Here is a 17,298-nt window from a genome sequence, read left to right on the forward strand (position 1 = left end):
TAAGGCTCCGTCAGTGGATGAATGGAGGAAGAAACTTATCTATCTATCTATAGATATGTACAGAGATGGTACCCAACTCTACTTAAAAGTGTTTGACTTTACGATGATGCAATAGCCATAGGTATTGAGCACAAACTGCACCTCGTATTTTGAACTGTAGTCTTTTCCCAGGCTAATGATAAGCTGTCCAATAACCTCTTTTGACCGCCGGCATCACCAATTAGTCACTAAGAATAACTGTTTCGTCCTAATGATGACAGCATCCGTGAGAATAAAGGAGTTAAGGCATGAGACTGAATTGTGGTTTTAAAAATCTGTTTGACGAGAAGAGTTCTAGCGGGATTGGCAAATCACAGTTTTCTCGGCTGATGAGGGACCTGTGTTGACTCTGAAACAGGGAGAGAAGAGTGTGGAGAAGTGAGATAATGGATAGTGCATGTCCCATGGGGTGTGAGAGTGACTGGGAGTGTGTCTCTGTGTGTACATGTTAGTGTGTGCATGAGAGTGTGTGTGTGTGTGTGTGTGAGTGTGCGTGGCGGAGATAGTCCAAAGCACAGCCCAACGATGAGTGAACAGGAGGGACTGAGTTTTTTTAAAGCTTTTATTTTATATTGGGATAGAGGTGATTAACAACGTTGTGTTAGTTTCAGGTGTACAGCAAAGTGATTCAGTTATACATATACATGTATCTATTCTTCTTCAGATTCGTTGGCCATTTAAGTTATTACAGAATATTGAGCAGAGTCCCCTGTGCTACATAACCAACAAGGAGGGACTGATTTTTTTTAATTTTAATTTTAAAAAATTTATTGGAATAGAGTTGATTTACAATGTTGTGTTAGTTTCAGGTATAAGGCAAAATGAATCAGTTATACATAAACATATATCCGCTCTTTTTTAGATTCTTTTCCCATATAGGTCATTACAGAGTACTGAGTAGAGTTCCCTGTGCTATGCAGCAGGTCCTTATTAGTTATCTATTTTGTATATAGTACTGTGTATGTGTCAATCCCAATCTAAGGAGGGACTGGTTTTTGAAGGAAGACGGAGTGACTAGATCTGCAGAATTTCACTACACTGGGACTGAGGGGGCAGGGCATGTGCTAACAGCCCACAGATATGGGAAAGGTGTAGCAAGCAGGAGGCATCGCTGTACAAGGAGCTGGAAGCAGGAGTAAGGGGTGTCCTCAAGGAGAAAGCTTCCTGCCAGCATCACACCTGCCCACTGGCCGGCACGTGGGCTGCAGAGGAAGACAGGGCTGGAGACCATGTGCTCATCTCAGCACTACCCAGGGCCGTGGCGGTCCCGCTTCTCTCCTGAGGCCAAGAACACAGGGTGAGAGGGATGGGACTGAGGGATGCCGGGGCCGTGCGGGCGCTCATGAGGTGGGCGCTGGTGACCCCAGAGGCCACCCTCCGGAGCCAACAGAGACTGGAGCTGACCTTCCGGAGGACCCCAGCCTGCGACTGAACCTGAACCTGGCCACACGGGTCCTGGAGGCCCAACGGTCCCCAGGGGAGAGACAACTGGGAGGGAAGAGACCCCACAGACCTCCCTGCTCCACCCACCTGCCACTGAACTCGGGGTGGTCCCTTCCCGAAGCAAAACTAGGTGAACTTCAGCCAAGTCCGCCAGTCATTTGTACCATTTACATCTCACCTCAGAGCCAATGTGGAAAATTACTAGGCTGGAGAAAAATTTCCTATATTACTGCTTTTGTGTTTGATAGAGAAAACAAGGGTGTGTACATAATAGTGATCGTGGTGAGGCCACTGCTTCACCCGAGAACTAGGTCATCGCTACCCACTAACACCCATCCCACTGCCCCCCACCCAGACAGGACTCCACTCACAAATGCTGGGTTTATCATTCTCTTGCTTTGCATCTGTTTCTAGTTTCACGAGCTAAAGTCATTTCTAAGGAAAAAGCATTGTTTATAAATGGCAAGTTGACTAGTAACTATACGTGATGATTTGTGAAAAGGATGACGTACCCTAGAGCACTTGGTCCTGGGGTGAGTGAGGTCTTTAAGGAAGATACACAAGAGCCAAGAGGTGGAAACAACTCAAGTGTCCACCAAACGATGGGCAGATGAACGAATATGGTCTGTCCATACACTGCAATATTAATGAGGCTTAAAAAGGAAGAAGATTCTCACCCACGCTACAACACGGATGAACCTCGAGGGCGTTAAGCTAAATGAAACAAGCCAGACAGAAAAGGACAAATACTGTATGATGCTACTTAGGAGAGGTCCCGAGAGGAATCAGTTGCACAGGGACAGGAAGCAGAGTGGTGGGGGCCAGGGGCTGGGGGAGGGGGAGGGCAGTTCGTGTTTCATGGGGACAGAGATTCTGTTCGGGAAGATGAAAAAGTTCTGGAGAGGGATGGTGGTGGTGATGGTCGTACAACAATGTGAATCTAACTGATGCCACTGAGCTGTACACTTAGAAATGGTTAAAAGAGTGAATCTTACGTTGTGTATGTCTTACCATAATTTCTTTCAAGTAAGTAAGGAAAGAAAGGTACATGGTTACTGGTCTTTGGGGAAGGCCTCCTCCCATTCCCAGAGCAGGTACCACAGGCGGAAGGCTGTGCAAAGTTCAAAGTGGTACCAGCCCCAGCTCACCGCACACCACCCTCTACCTGGCTCTGGGTACCATGCCTCCTCCGGGCGTGTGTATGCCCTGTGGTCCCTCCCCTCCCAACCCCCTTCCTCCCTACTGAGCCATTCCTCCCCGCCCCGGGAAATGGAGCAAAGAGGGGGACACTGGAAGCTTTATTCAGGGTATACACTAGATGCCAGCCGGCTCTGCACACCGCTGCCTGAGGTCTGTGCACCAGTGGTTTCTGAGTCCTTTTTACCACCCTCTCCGGACAAATGCTTTTAGGTATATGGTTGGATGTGAGTTGGGGTAAAAACTGGGAAATTGTTTCACCTGTTACCCTCCCTTTACACTAAAATGCATAGGGCTTTGGCAGCTCCAGGAGTTAGTAACATTGTGATTCTGTGCAAGGTCTTTAATCTCTCACAGCTTCTCTGATGTCATTTACTTAAAACAATGGGGAGGGGGGAAATGAGGTGTTGGCCAAGGGGTACAAAGTTTCAGTTATGCAGGGGGAAGGAGTTCTTGAGATCCTCCAGCATGGTGACAATGGTTAGGATGGATCTTACGTCATCTCACCTCACGCGCACACACACACGGTAACTATGCAGAGGTGATGGATAAATTATTTAGCCAATTTCGAACGTTTTCAAAATTCATACATATGTCAAAACATCAAGTTGTACACCTTAAATATTCACAATTTTTATATGTAAATGACATGTCAATAAAGTTATTTAACAATAAAGTAATAAAATAAAAACGATGGGGGAAAGAGTAACAAATACTAAGATAATCGAATGAGATAACCTATACCACTTGCGGGGAACGCTAAAGAAATGAGTTTTAAAAAAAGTTTTTCTGCTGTTGTGTGAAGTCCAGTCTATCCTCTGTACACTGGCTTACATCATAAGAAAATACGGTCTCCTTTGGGTCAAAACAGCAGCATCAGAAGGCACATCAAGATGCTCCTGGAAGCAACATGGCAGGGTCTCTATAGCACTCAAGACACCAGGAGACCTGCTTCCAAGAGAGCTGGACCCCAGCCTTGTCTCAGCTTCCATCAGCTTCTCTCTGAGAGTTTCCTGCACGGAACAACATTTATCTCTCTGATCTTCCTCTAGACCATCTTTCCATAATAGTTGCGTCTCCTCCTGAGCTGCCTCATAAAAAATGTTGTGGCCTTTGGTGCCTTCCTTGGGAGACAAGTAGTCTGGAAGCAGTTTGACAAGTCTCTTCCGACACTTAGAGAACCTTGCCAGACACCTTTGGGGGACCCCGTAAGGGGTTCCATTTTTCTTCATCCAGACAGAATTATTTAAGGTGGTGAATGGAGAACTTGAGGAAAAAACATCTCTGCTGAAGCTGGCTGGTCCATAGTGGGCAGGCAACTCAGTGGCCAAAAGACAGTTCACTCTTGTCCACGGGTGCCCAGCAAGGACTTCCTCCGTGCTGACGAAGAGAAAGAAATTATCTGAAGGTAAGAAAGTATCAGGCACAATAGAGAAATTGCTTAAGAAATGCCAACTGGATGGATGAATGGATGGATGGATGGATGGATGGATGGATGGATGGATGATTGGATGGCCAGATGGATGGATGGATGGATGGATGGATAAATTGATGGATGGATGGATGGATGATTGGATGGTCAGATGGGTGGATGGATGGATGGATGGATGGATGGATGGATGGATGAGTGAATGGATAGATGGATAGATGAATGATTGGATGAGTGGGTGAATGTCAGGTGAACATATCAATCGACTCACATCATTAGCAACTTCCCAAAGCAGAGACAGTACGGCTTTCCACCACAAATCCTCTCCTAGTGTTTGCTCAGTTATCAGCACATGACGCAGGTGGAAAGAGCAGACATCTGGCTTCATAATCTTCTATTTCAACTTTTCTCTCCACATGGACACAGATGAGAACAGGCAAGGCTGAGTCTCCTCAGTTTGCTTTAGACGACGAACAAGAAATTGATGCATCGTGACCACTTTTGTCTCCAGGTATGGAGCTACTTCACAGCCTGTACAAAGCACGCTTGCGATCTGGGGACAGGGGGGCTATTTCCAAGGGGTTTCCTGCTACACGTTGGCAAATTCTGATCTAGCACAAGGATCCTGTTTTCACAGAAAAAGTCATAACTGAGTGATAAAGCGTTCTGTTCTCTGCGATTTATAGGAAAGGATTCAACATGCCAGCTGGAAGTTCAAGCAGTTCTACTGCCTGTCCTAATGTAATTTCTTCTCAGTCTGTATCAAATGCTTTTAAAAATGAAGTTTTATGATTATTGGTACTCATATTAGCTGGCACAATTACATGTTTCCTGAGATAAACACTTAATAGATATAGAAAAATTTAGAGTTACCATATTGAATGAATTCTGCTTTTTTCTCTAGATGAGAGCAGGTGAAAGAGTCACCAGACACATTTGAGGGCTACAACAGATCCCTGCTGAACTGAATCACTGAGAGTCAGCACTTAATATACTAGACATGTACCACAATGTTCATTGCAGCTCTATTTACAATAGCCAGGACACGGAAGCAACCTAAGTGTCCATCTACAGCTGAATGGATAAAGAAGATGTGGCACATATATACAGTGGAATATTACTCAGCCATAAAAAGAAACAAAATTGAGTTATTTTTAGTGAGGTGGATGGACCTAGAAGACTGTCATACAGAATGAAGTGAAGTTAGAAAGAGAAAAACAAATACCGTATGTTAACACATATATATGGAATCTAAAAAAAAAAAAATGGTTCTGAAGAACCTAGGGGCAGGACAGGAATAAAGACGCAGACGTAGAGAATGGACTTGAGGACATGGGGAGGGGGAAGGGGAAGCTGGGATGAAGTGAGAGAGTGGCATGGACATACGTACACTACCAAACGTAAAACAGATAGCTAGTGGGAAGCAGCCGCATAGCACAGGGAGATCAGCTCGGTGCTTTGTGACCACCTAGACGGGTGGGATAGGGAGGGTGGGAGGGAGATGTAGGATGGAGGGGATATGGGGATATATGTATATGCATAGCTGATTCACTTTGTTATACAGCAGAAACTAACACACCACTGTAAAGCAATTATACTCCAATAAAGATGTTAAAAAAATATACTAGACATGCAACCCAAATATTGTATATAGATAAAATACTATTTGTAACAAGGTAATCTTGATTCTTTAGCAAACTTATGTTTAAAGGCATCCTTTATATCTTTTAAGTGGGCTGGCTAGTATTTTGAAAGCAAACAATAATTTTCTAATTTATCAGTTTTACTTCATCTAGAAAACTATGTATGTTCGAATCCTGTTCCCTTCTTCGGTCCAACAACTTTGCTACGTATAAGAATGGTTGATCAGACCCAAGGGAACCTCAACTTCTCCACCTAATTTTATTCTGAGTTAGAATTCCTCATTAAATCAGTTAAACCTCCCACCCCAAACCTGTATGCATTTCCTAGGGCTCCCATAACCGAGGACCACAGACTGGGGGCTTAAACAGGAGAAATGTAGGGTCTCTCAGCTCTGGAGGCTGGACATCCAAACTCAAGGTGTCAGCAGGGCCACGCCCCCTCTGAGACCCCTCCTGATGGTTTGCTGGTGAGCTCTGGCATCCCTTGGCTTGTGGGCGCCAGTCTCCAACCCTCCGGCTTCACGTGGAGGATTGTGTGTGTCTCCTGTGTGTCTTCACTTCACCCTCCTGCTGCACGCGCGTTTATCATTATGTACGTGAAATACAATCAGGACTTACACATTTTTCATATATAACATGCATCTAATGTTGCAGAGACTTTTCTGGAAGCCTCCAGGAAACAGACTTCCTCCTCCTGGACCCATACGGACCGTGTTGCCTGGTGCTGACCTGTCTTACTGGATAAATGACTATATGCCTTTGACCTCTAGTTACGAACGTTCTACAAGCTTTTGCTCTTACGGTTTCCACAACCCTCTTAACCTGAGCCTCACCGACACGTCAACCCTTCCCCTCCCACATACTCATATTCAACTAATATCTATGCATCGAGCACTGTATAACAAAATGCTACTTCCCTCGGTTTTATTCTGTTAGATGGTTTAATCACCTCCTTTACCGATGAATACACAGGAGCTGAAAAAGAAGAATTTCTCAAGATCGTACAGTTTGTAAGTAACTGTTAGGATTTAAGACTGGATTCGCTGGATCCAGCCCTCTTTCAACGAGTGGCCTGTGCGAAGGCCATTCCTGTTCATACCCTGGGCAGCAGCCCCCGTAGGAATAACGTTAAGGACGCTTCCCAACTTGAGGCAGATGGCTGTGGCTTGGGGAAAACTCTCGTTATATCAGGTGGACTTTCGTGTCTGCAACAGGGTCAATGCCTTCTGGCGGTCGGACTCCAGGGAAATGAGCTAGGAAATGCTTCTGTCCATTGTGAGATGCAAAGGATTCCACGACCGTGATGTGGTCTCTCCCATTAAATGTGGTTTTTCCATGCGGAAAGAAAGCCATCACCTAGTCACAGGCCTCAGACTGGTCAGTGGCCAGTGGGAACTGTCCTCACAGCACTGCAGATGGAAAATTAGCCTGCATCATTTTGTCCAGTCCCGGGAAGGGCATTCTTGAATGATTCCATGAGCTGGAGCAATGGAGCAATGGCTTCTCCCCGGCCCCCAGGGAGGCCTTGAAATTTAATGGTTCATGCAGTTGTAAATTTCCTTCAGTTCATTGGCTCATTTAAGTTTGGGGAGAGCTTTTTTTTACTTTTTTTTTCATGAAAAACCAAACCAAAAAAGAAAAATAACACGGTTCTTTTTTTTAGCCTAAAGATGATAGCTTCCCAGTCACCGAAAAACAAACCAGCTTAAAATTTACCTTGATTTCCATGGACTTCTTTGAATGTTATACTGTCTTCAGGTCTTAATTGCAAACATTTATCAAGCACTTATATGCCAGCCCCGATGCACCGTTTCATCTGATTCTCCCAACTAATCCAACGGGGAAGGAACTGTGTTACCTTCTGCAGTTGCAAATGAGGAAACCAGGCCTCAGAGAGACTCTTCCCCAGAGCCACTCAGTAACGGCAGGGGGCCCAGGCTTACATGACCACCGGACACCAGACATGGGAGCAAAAGCCCGCACTCCATGACCCTCCTGTCTACGCCAGCTTCGTTCAATCTGGAAAGGAACGCATTTCAACAGTAACCCCAAGAATTAGGATCTGTTGCAGATTAGACATGGGGCCCTAAGCATTTTAATAACATTCCACAATGCATTTCTTCCCAAGACCTTCTTCAGAACCTTGCCGTGTGCATTTAGGGGCACGATTTTCCACTAGTCTGTGGAAGGGGAATTACCGAGGGGTGTTTCCTCTGTGTCTCCTGGCCTCTGAAATCCCCGCGCACCACAGGCCTCTGAGGCCAGGCTCTCTGTGATTCCCCTCTCTGCAGCTCTTGGAAGCTGTCCCCTTGCTCTATGCTTGCAGTCAATATATTTCCTCTGGTGTCCAAAGAGAAAGCAGACATCTCTACTTACAGGTATTCTGCACAGAGGGAAAATCAGTCTCACCAGCACGTGTTAGCTGGGCCTCCACCACTTACCAGCAACAGCAGCTCTCCTCCTGGGAGAAGGAAGCCCCCAGCCACCCAAAGGCGGGGTTGCATCCTAACTGAAAAGTGGGCTCTGCGTTACTGGTGTGCGAGACTGTGAAAGTGGGAGGTTCTGACCCAAGGTATGAGGTCCACAGTACACAGGGGAACTTCTGTCCTCGGCGTTTATCATATGAGCCATTTCCCCTCCTCCACGGGCCGCATTCCTACATCCAAAGGCCACCTGTGTCAGAATCGCCCGACAGGTGGTGAACAGAGTGAATTTCTGGGCTTATCTCAGACCTGCTGACCCCGTCTCTGGAGGATGGGCGTGGGAGCTTAAGGACCAGACCTCCCGGGACCCACCCCACCTCTCCCCACACTGCGAGGCAGGGGTGACTGCTAAGGGCTGGGGAGCTGTCCTGCCAGAAGGTCAGTTCTGTCCTCCCAGCAACTGGGAGGCAGGAGGGAGACGCTGAAAGGACCAGGTCACCCTTGGGGCAAGCGAGGGCCCAGGAGAGAACCCAAGACCTGAGGCAGCTACAGGGTCGCTCCGTGTTAACAGGATGGCCTCTTGTTGCCACTGCTGTTGTTTTGTCCTCTGCACCTTCGTATTTACCTAACGACTTGGATTCAGGCAGACCTTCCGCCTCGAGGGGCCGAACAGTCGTCTCTCCTCTCGCCACTAGATGGTGCCCCACCCCGGTCTCTGGCCCCTCGCCCGCCGGGAGCTGCGGGCCAGCGCCCACCCTGGCTGGGAAGGCAGGTTAGAGGAGAGAAAAGGGCAGGGGAGTCAAATCCAGGAGAGAATTTCGACAGCATCCAGGAAAAAAAAGAGCCAAAGGCAAATGTGCTGCATCTGGAAGCCCGTCTGGGAAAGAGTATGGAGCCAAAATAATTCCTGGGTCACAGAGGCCGGGATGCTCTCCATGGGAAGCGTCGTCTCAGGCCCCCAAAGGTGAAAATCTTACAAGAAACGGGGGCCCCCCACCGCCAGGAAGCCGCGGGGCCGCCCACGGGCCTCCCTGACTCCCTGTCTCCACCGCAGTTGCGTTCTCCCGGGCTCCGCTCGGAAGCAGGCGGTTGGTTTTGTTTTCAGCCTGGTCCTTCTAGCCGCTCCATCCCCCGCAGGAAACCCGAGCTGTCGGTGCCTCTGCGTCCACAGGACAGGCCCCGGCCTCCTGTGCTCACCAGGCTGGTTGTGAATCCCTTAGCACCTCGGGCAGGCTCATCCCCTGATGAGCAGAAAGCTACCACCTTTGTGGCCCGTCCTGTGGAAATTGCCTTTCCGGGCCGTGACTTTTGAGTAGGGCCCTTGGGAGCGGCAGGCGGCAGGGGAACTGGCTCAGGCAGCTGTGACTCCTGCATCCGGTGCCGTCAGCGCCCGCAGGATGCTGCCCTCCCAGGAGAAACAGGAAGGCCTGGGCAGAGGTCTGAAGAAGCAACAATCCCAGCTTCCCTGAACTTCACCTTGATCACCTTTGAGAGTGGTCTTCTTATCATGGAGGGGATAGAGGCTTTTCCTCGCCTCCTAAAACATCACCAGTTTGTTTGCTTCTGCCTCTGAAGTAAAATGAACAGAAACAATGAGGCCCTAAGTTTATATAACATCACCTCCTAAGTTGCTCCAGGCTCGCGGGCGGGATCCCTAGTCCTGGCGACTCATTAATTCACTTCGTGTTAATGGAAATCCTTCCAAGCCCTGTGCCCCATGCAGAGAGGAAAACTGCTTCCCCCCAGGGGTCCCCGTAGACCATCTCAGTCAGCCTGGGCTGCTGTAACAAAATGCAGCAACGCATGTTTGTTTCTCCAGGTTCTGGAGGACGGAAGTCTGAGATCAGGTGTCTGGTGAGGGCCTGCTTCCTGGTTCACAGACGGCCGCCTTTTCGCTGTATCCTCACATGGTAGAGAGCATGCCTGCTCTGGTCTCTTCCTTTAAAGGCACTAATTCCATTTTGAAAGCCCACCCTCTTGACCTCATCTAACCTAATGACCTCCCAAAGGCTCCACCTCCAAATACCATCACATTTCGGGGGGTAGGGGTTTAACATACGAATTTGCGGGGGGACACAAACATTCAGTCCAGAGCAACCTGGACCTGGTTTAACAAGGAGGGATAGTTTTAAGAGGTTTAACAAGGAAGGATGGTTTTAAGAAGGTACTAGTCAGCTCAATTTGGGGGAGACAAACCCCTGAGTTGGGTTTTGAGAGACGTGTAGGAGTTTGCCAAGGACATTACAGGCCAGGGGACAGGGGATCCCATCCAAGGGTGTAAGTAGTATCAATCTCTCTCAATTGTTCAAAGAGTGAAGCAATGAAAAAATCCATCCAATAAGTCACTCCTCCAAAAAGCATTTGCCTCAGCTCCTATGGATGTCCCTCAGAGACCAGCACAGAAGTCAGTCCTTGGAGAACCTCCAGAGTGACTGTTCCCCTATAATGGACCTTAAGAGATCTCAAGACTGAGAGTCACTGAGTTGCTTTTAGAATGTCAACGATAAGACGTTTATAGATCTCAGCAATTTTAGGATGGAAGGGAGACGGAAAAGCCTCAAGGGCATCTCGGTTCACTTCTGTCTAGACAGTTTCTGTATATTCTTGACCCACCTGAGAGGGTATTCCGTCCCCAGCAGCAGTGGAGCTGGGAGTGGAGCGGCAGAGGGGAGCCCATTGCATTTCTGATGGACCAGGTGTTTCTTAGGTGTCAGTGTCTTCTGCTGGACAGGGAGTCTCTGAGCCCAGCGATGATGTATTGTTGATCTCTGTGTTCGTTTGCTTGGCTGCCATAACAAAGTACCACAGTCTGGATGACTTAAACAACAGAAATGTACTTCCTCACAGCTCTGGAGGCTGCACGTCCAAGATCAAGGTGTTGGCAGGGATGGTTTCTCCTGAGTCCTTGGCTTACAGATGTCCGGCTCCTTGCTGTGTCTTCACCTGGCCTGTCCTCTGTGCACACACATCCCTCTTCTTATACGAACACCAGTCCTCTGGGATTAGGGCTCCACCCTAATGACCTCACGCTACCGTAATCACCGCTTTTAAGACCTTATCTCCAACTACAGTCACATTCTGAGGTCCTGGGGGTTAGGCTTAAACACACAAATCCGGGGGGACACAGTTCAGCCCATAACAATCCCCATGATCCACAATCAAGCACAGACACACGGACAGCCGGCACACCTGTGATGGCGGAGGGGACGGACACATATCCGTTCATTCACCCTGCAGGTCGCTTTGCTTCCACTGGACGCCGATAGGCCCCAGAAAAGAGGGCTGACAGATCAACAGTGGATTTGCACAGACCGGACACCCCAGGCGTTTTGAGAGCTGGGCTGGGCTGGGAATTTGGGCAGGGTCGAGTGCACAGGAGGGGAGAGTCAGGAGCGCCTCTGGGCCTCTGCAGACGCTCCTTCTTGGGGAAATGCCTACCTGGTGTCCAAAGAGCCACTTCTCCCCAGGTTTCACCTCGAGCATCCACACGGAATGGCACCACCCGGTAGACAGATGCCCAGCGAGAGTGCATGTGGATCTACTCACCGCCCCCCCAACCACCCAAGTCTATTCTTCAGCCCTGGTGTCACCTTACTGTCCTCACTTGCTTTCCTCTCTGTACATGCAAACCTCCCCCCACCCTGCACCCCAACACACCCCCCCACGCACAGCAGGAGCTTGTCTGAAGAAAGCAAACCAAAGCACAGAAAAGCTGAGAAACCCTGAAGGAGGATGTGCACATCGCAGCCTGTCCTCTCTGGGTTTCTGGATGAGTTGGTACATTGAGGTCATGGTGGTCCAAGCCACAGCTCCCCTGAAGGGAGACACTTTGTGAACAGGAAGGACAATGAGAAAGCAGGATGTCTGACATTGGGAAGAATCAGACCCTCGTCAAGGCTGATTTCAGTCCTGCCGGGCAGGTCCATCCTGGAGAAAGGGGAAGAACGCAATCAGAACTGCTCCACTGGGCTTCCCTGGTGGCTCAGGGATTAAGAGTCTGTCTGCCGATGCAGGGGACACAGGTTCGAGCCCTGGTCCGGGAAGATCCCACCTGCCACGGAGCAGCTAAGCCCGTGCGCCACAACTACTAAGCCTGCGCTCTAGAGCCCGCGAGCCACAGCTACTGAGCCCGCAGGCCACAACTACTGAGCCCACGGGCCACAACTACTGAAGCCCACGCACCTAGAACCCGTGCTCCGCAACAAGAGAAGCCACCGCGATGAGAAGCCCGCGCACCACAACAAAGAGCAGCCCCCGCTCGCCGCAACTAGAGAAAGCCCGCACGCAGCAACCAAGACCCAACGCAGCCAAAAATAAATAAAAAAACCAAAAAAACAAAACTGCTCCACAATAGCACGCGGGCTATGACCCAGGTCACCTGCCCAGGCTCTCGCTCTATGGGCAGAGTGCAGTCCACAGCCAAGAGCTTCTCAATTAGGCATTGGTTGGGATGACTTTTCTAGAAAACTGACCTTTTCTAGAGTCTAAAGTGAAAGTGACCTTGTGGATGATCTCAAGCCACCAACTTTCCCATGCACGAGGGAAACAGCCCAGAGCCACGGGTGCCGGACCAAGCAGAGCAAAGGCCAGGGCCACACCAGAGCTGCTTCTCCTCATTTCCAGCCAGTGATGGTTCTGGAGGCCTCACAACGGAGCTTCATCAGAGGCTTTGGGGGTGGGGGGGAAGCCCTGGTGTTGGGGTCAGACACACCAATTTGGACCTGGCTCAGCCCCTGACTCTTTCAGGAACTTTGCATAAGTTATTTAATCTGTGTGAGCTTCACTTGCCTCAGCTGTTAAAACAGGACAAACTTCTGTGTCACTGGGGTTTTGGAAGGAATGAGTGGGACAGTGCACAATTAAGTCCCCAGCGCGGCACCGCTGTGTCCCAGATGTGAGCCGTACATCCTCTCCTTCCCCGCAGCCCCACGTGGTGTCACCGCTACACATGCCGTCCCCACCGGCAGGCCCGGGCCCGACCTCACGTGCTCTCCTTGCCGGAAACGACCTTCCCTCTCCATCTCTCTGCCTCCTAGGGCTTTTCATCTATGACCAGTTCTACAGCCTCGGGCGTGTCCCTTCCCAGCTCTGAGACTTAGTTTTCTCATCTGTAAAGTGGGAACAGTGATGCCTGCTTTATAAAACGGTGAGGATGAAACATGTCAAACAACAGACGTGCGGTTGGCACTCGAGATACGACAGACGCGAGTCGTTTTTGCTGTAATTCCTCGAGTTTAGCTCAAGACCCGGCTGCTCTGCCAGGCCTAAGTGCCCCCTGGAAATGAGAAACAGTTGACACCTCACAGGTCTCGGGTCATTTCCAGGGCTGGTCATGTGTCCGGGGCCCGGGGTCCTGCCGCGGAGCGAGGCGCCCCGGGGGGTTCCACGCCTCTGGTCGCTCGGTGCAAAGCGGGGACGAGGCGCGAGCGCGGGAAGGGCCGGGCTTTGGGCTCAGCGCACGAACGTTCCCCATCGCTCCTGGGGTGGCCTCGGGCCACACCGCGCCTGGGGGCCGAGCCCTCCCGCCGGGAACACAGGACCTCACCCGCCGCCCGCCGGGGCCGCCGAGGAGAGCGGGCTGGCCCTGCTGCCACCCTGACGTCCAGGACCCTCGGGCTGAGCGGCTGCCGGCCAGGGCGGCCCGGGGCCGAGGCGACAGCGGCGCCCCACGCCGAGGGGCCCGGAGCCGGCAGACAGAGCCCGAGGGTCCCCCCGGCCCAGGCCCGAGCAGGGCCACAGGTGGGGGTCGTGCTGGGACGCCCTCGCTGTGCCCCTCACCCTGCCACCTGGGTCCAGGGGGACCACTGCCCCGGGATGGCTGTCCCTCGGCCGCTGCGGCATCCGGGGAGACCCGATCGCGGCCCCCCTGCCGGCCAGGCTGAGGCCTCTGTGCCCTCGTCACCGTCCCCGTGGCACACGTGGCACAGGACAGTCAGGGAGGCGGGGTCCAGGGCCCCCGGAGGAGGTGAGCCGGGGAAGGTTCTCACCCACGTGGCCTCCGGCTCTCACCTGAGAGGCACCTCCACTCCGTCTGCCCGGCTCGGAGGCGGCCCCGCTGGGTCCCCGAAGCCTTGGCGGCCGAGTCTATCCACTGGCCGCAGGAGATCACCCCTATCCTAACAGGACCCCAGGTGCTGTCCAAGGCACCCCGACCAAGGCACAGGGCCGCCGCCATTCCTGCCCCGACGTCAGCGTGAATGAGGATGAGGCAAATGCCTCCCCCGAGGCTCCTGCCGGCAAGTGGCCACCAAGGTGGGGGTCGAACAATCATGGAGAAGGGGCTGGAATACAAAGGCCCGAGGGCGGGGTTCCCACTCACCCTGTCTACACTTGATGCCCGCCTTTTACCCCAAAGTCCGTGAACCTAGAGGAACCCACCACTACCCACAGGGTATCTGGAAGTAGGCTTCAAAGTAACTTGTATCGTGAAAATCTAAGGTATTGTGCAATGCTGTCTATGAACTAGGCCATTTCTTTTCTTACATGTTTACGGTTCCAAAAGAAATTATTGGTGACTTCTTTTACCCTGTAAACCCTGCCCTCCCAGAGGCAGGGGAGCTGTTTTTCCAGCTGGCCTTGTCTCTGCAGACCTGTTTCATCCACTATGGACATAAGAGCAAATGTCAGGCGTCTCTTAGGACCCAGCTCTGCTTTTGGATGAGATTTTTCAAAGGTAATAAATATTCATTCTTACAACTAGGACATTTTAGGGACCCCTGTCTACTTCCCAAGGTTACCATGAGAATTTAAGTAGAATGTATGAAAAGCACTTAGCACATTGTCTATCAGATAGTAAATAATAACGGAGCTATTCTAATTATTATGAATGGGGCTTTTATTTGAATATGGGTATGGCTGATAATTTCAGAATTTTGTCAGCTGTGAAACCCTTTATTGATTAAATATTTTTGCCCTAGTTTAGTGAAGACAGATACACATGGCAGGACTATGCATATAAATGTATGTTTTAGGAAAGAAAGATTTCTACGAGGTAAGAGAGACAGTAACGGCATGGATGGATATTAGAGAACACAAGAAGTCATGTATCAAAGTCAGCCGTCTCTGGGACGAAGTGAGAGAGTGGCAGGGACATATATACACTACCATGTGTAAAATAGCTAGCTAGTGGGAAGCAGCCGCATAGCACAGGGAGATCAGCTCGGTGCTTTGTGACCGCCTAGAGGGGTGGGATAGGGAGGGTGGGAGGGAGACGCAAGAGGGAGGGGATATGGGGACACGTGCGTGCATATGGATGATTTGCTTTGTTGTACAGCAGAAACTAACACACCATTGTAAAGCAATTATACTCCAATAAAGATATATATATATATAAAAAAAACAAAGTCAGCTGTCTCCTAATTAACTAGGAGGCTTCAGGGCAGACGCTGGTTAAAGAGTTTATTATGCCATTGAATAGGAGGTCACCAGCTCAAAAAGTGCGAAAGGACTCTTCAGAGAAGGTCCCCGAGATTCTGGATTCAACATTAAAGAGGTGAAGAGAGGTAATTCAGTATTGCCTGAGAATTCTGATCGATTGTAAATCATATTTTTTTGTACATGTGCACGTATATACACACACACATCTCATTAATATGAACTCAGGTTTCTACATCCTGTACATTCTTTTGAACGTATTATACTCCTAATAAAGTCCCACCAACATTGATGATCACAGTTCAAAGTGGCTCTGGTTGGCATCACCACTCGCCCCTCTGCCTGTGAGATCTGAATCCAGTCCCCATGCTTCCTTGGTCGTCACGGTCATTTCTGTAAAGTGAGCCAGAGTGCTTGACTCTCTCCCTCTCCTTGGTTATTCCAACTCAAGCTTCCCTATTGTATCACTGCCTTGAGCTATTTAGAAACTGATCTGATATTGGGACTATTAGTCTTAACCTACAGTGAGACATTATTCACGAGATTACAAGATTGTTCTTGTAACAACTCGGGGAATTATCTTGTTTCCTATCCACTGCTGGAAATTAACTGCAACCTTCTTAAAAAGTCTCATTCTTTTGCTGTCAGCATTTTTCATGTGTCTTCTGAGGCCATTATAAACACACTGCCTTTCAACACAATTCATCCCAAGTAATTCCCTCTGGGAAGAATGAAAGGAGCAGACAGAAGTGACAAGATTTTAGCTCTTCATTAGAAGCCAACGCAATAGCGCACACCTATTTCCAATAACTATTTGGAAACACTGTACCACACAACATTAACCGATTACATTCATTTAGATACACCAGATAGAGGATTTTTCAATTCCTGCAGATTTTAAGACTTGACTGGTTAGTAATGATAAAAAAGCGTTGACATTTAACTAGTCATCATGGTACCATATGGAATTATGTTCAGAGAATATTGCTAAACAAAATAACCTATGTGCCTAGTACTGATAAAATTTAACATTTTTTAATTTGGAAAAACTTACAGATTAAAAAAAAAAAATCCCCCTCTCCCCGCACAGAAAATGGTTTGATGTAGCATCCACTCTAAGCCCAACCCACAATGAACACATTTCAATATTGTCCTGTTTGCCTCAGATTGCTGTTCCTTGGTTGCGCTTTACTGTCTTGAACATCAATTCCTGGATGGTCCTTCCAAATAGTAACTTCCCTATCACTTATTTTATTATTATTATTTTTTTTTTTTTTTTTTTGCGGTACGCGGGCCTCTCACTGTTGTGGCCTCTCCCGTTGCGGAGCACAGGCTCCGGACGCGCAGGCTCAGCGGCCATGGCTCACGGGCCCAGCCGCTCCGCGGCATGTGGGATCTTCCCGGACCGGGGCACGAACCCGCGTCCCCTGCATCGGCAGGCGGACTCTCAACCACTGCGCGCCGCCAGGGAAGCCCGCAGCAAGTGCTTTTTTTTTTTTTTTTTTTTTTTAAAAAAGGGACTTTTTTTTTTTTTTTAATTTATTTATTCATTTATTTATTTTTGGCTGTGTTGGGTCTTCGTTTCTGTGTGAGGGCTTTCTCTAGTTGTGGCAAGCGGGGGCCACTCTTCATCGCGGTGCGCGGGCCTCTCACTGTCGCGGCCTCTCTTGCTGCGGAGCACAGGCTCCAGACGCGCAGAGCTCAGTATTTATAGCTCACGGGCCCAGCTGCTCCGTGGCACGTGGGATCT

The sequence above is a fragment of the Phocoena sinus genome, chromosome 21, assembly GCF_008692025.1.
Source record: "Phocoena sinus isolate mPhoSin1 chromosome 21, mPhoSin1.pri, whole genome shotgun sequence".
In the NCBI taxonomy this organism is placed as follows: Eukaryota; Metazoa; Chordata; class Mammalia; order Artiodactyla; family Phocoenidae; genus Phocoena; species Phocoena sinus.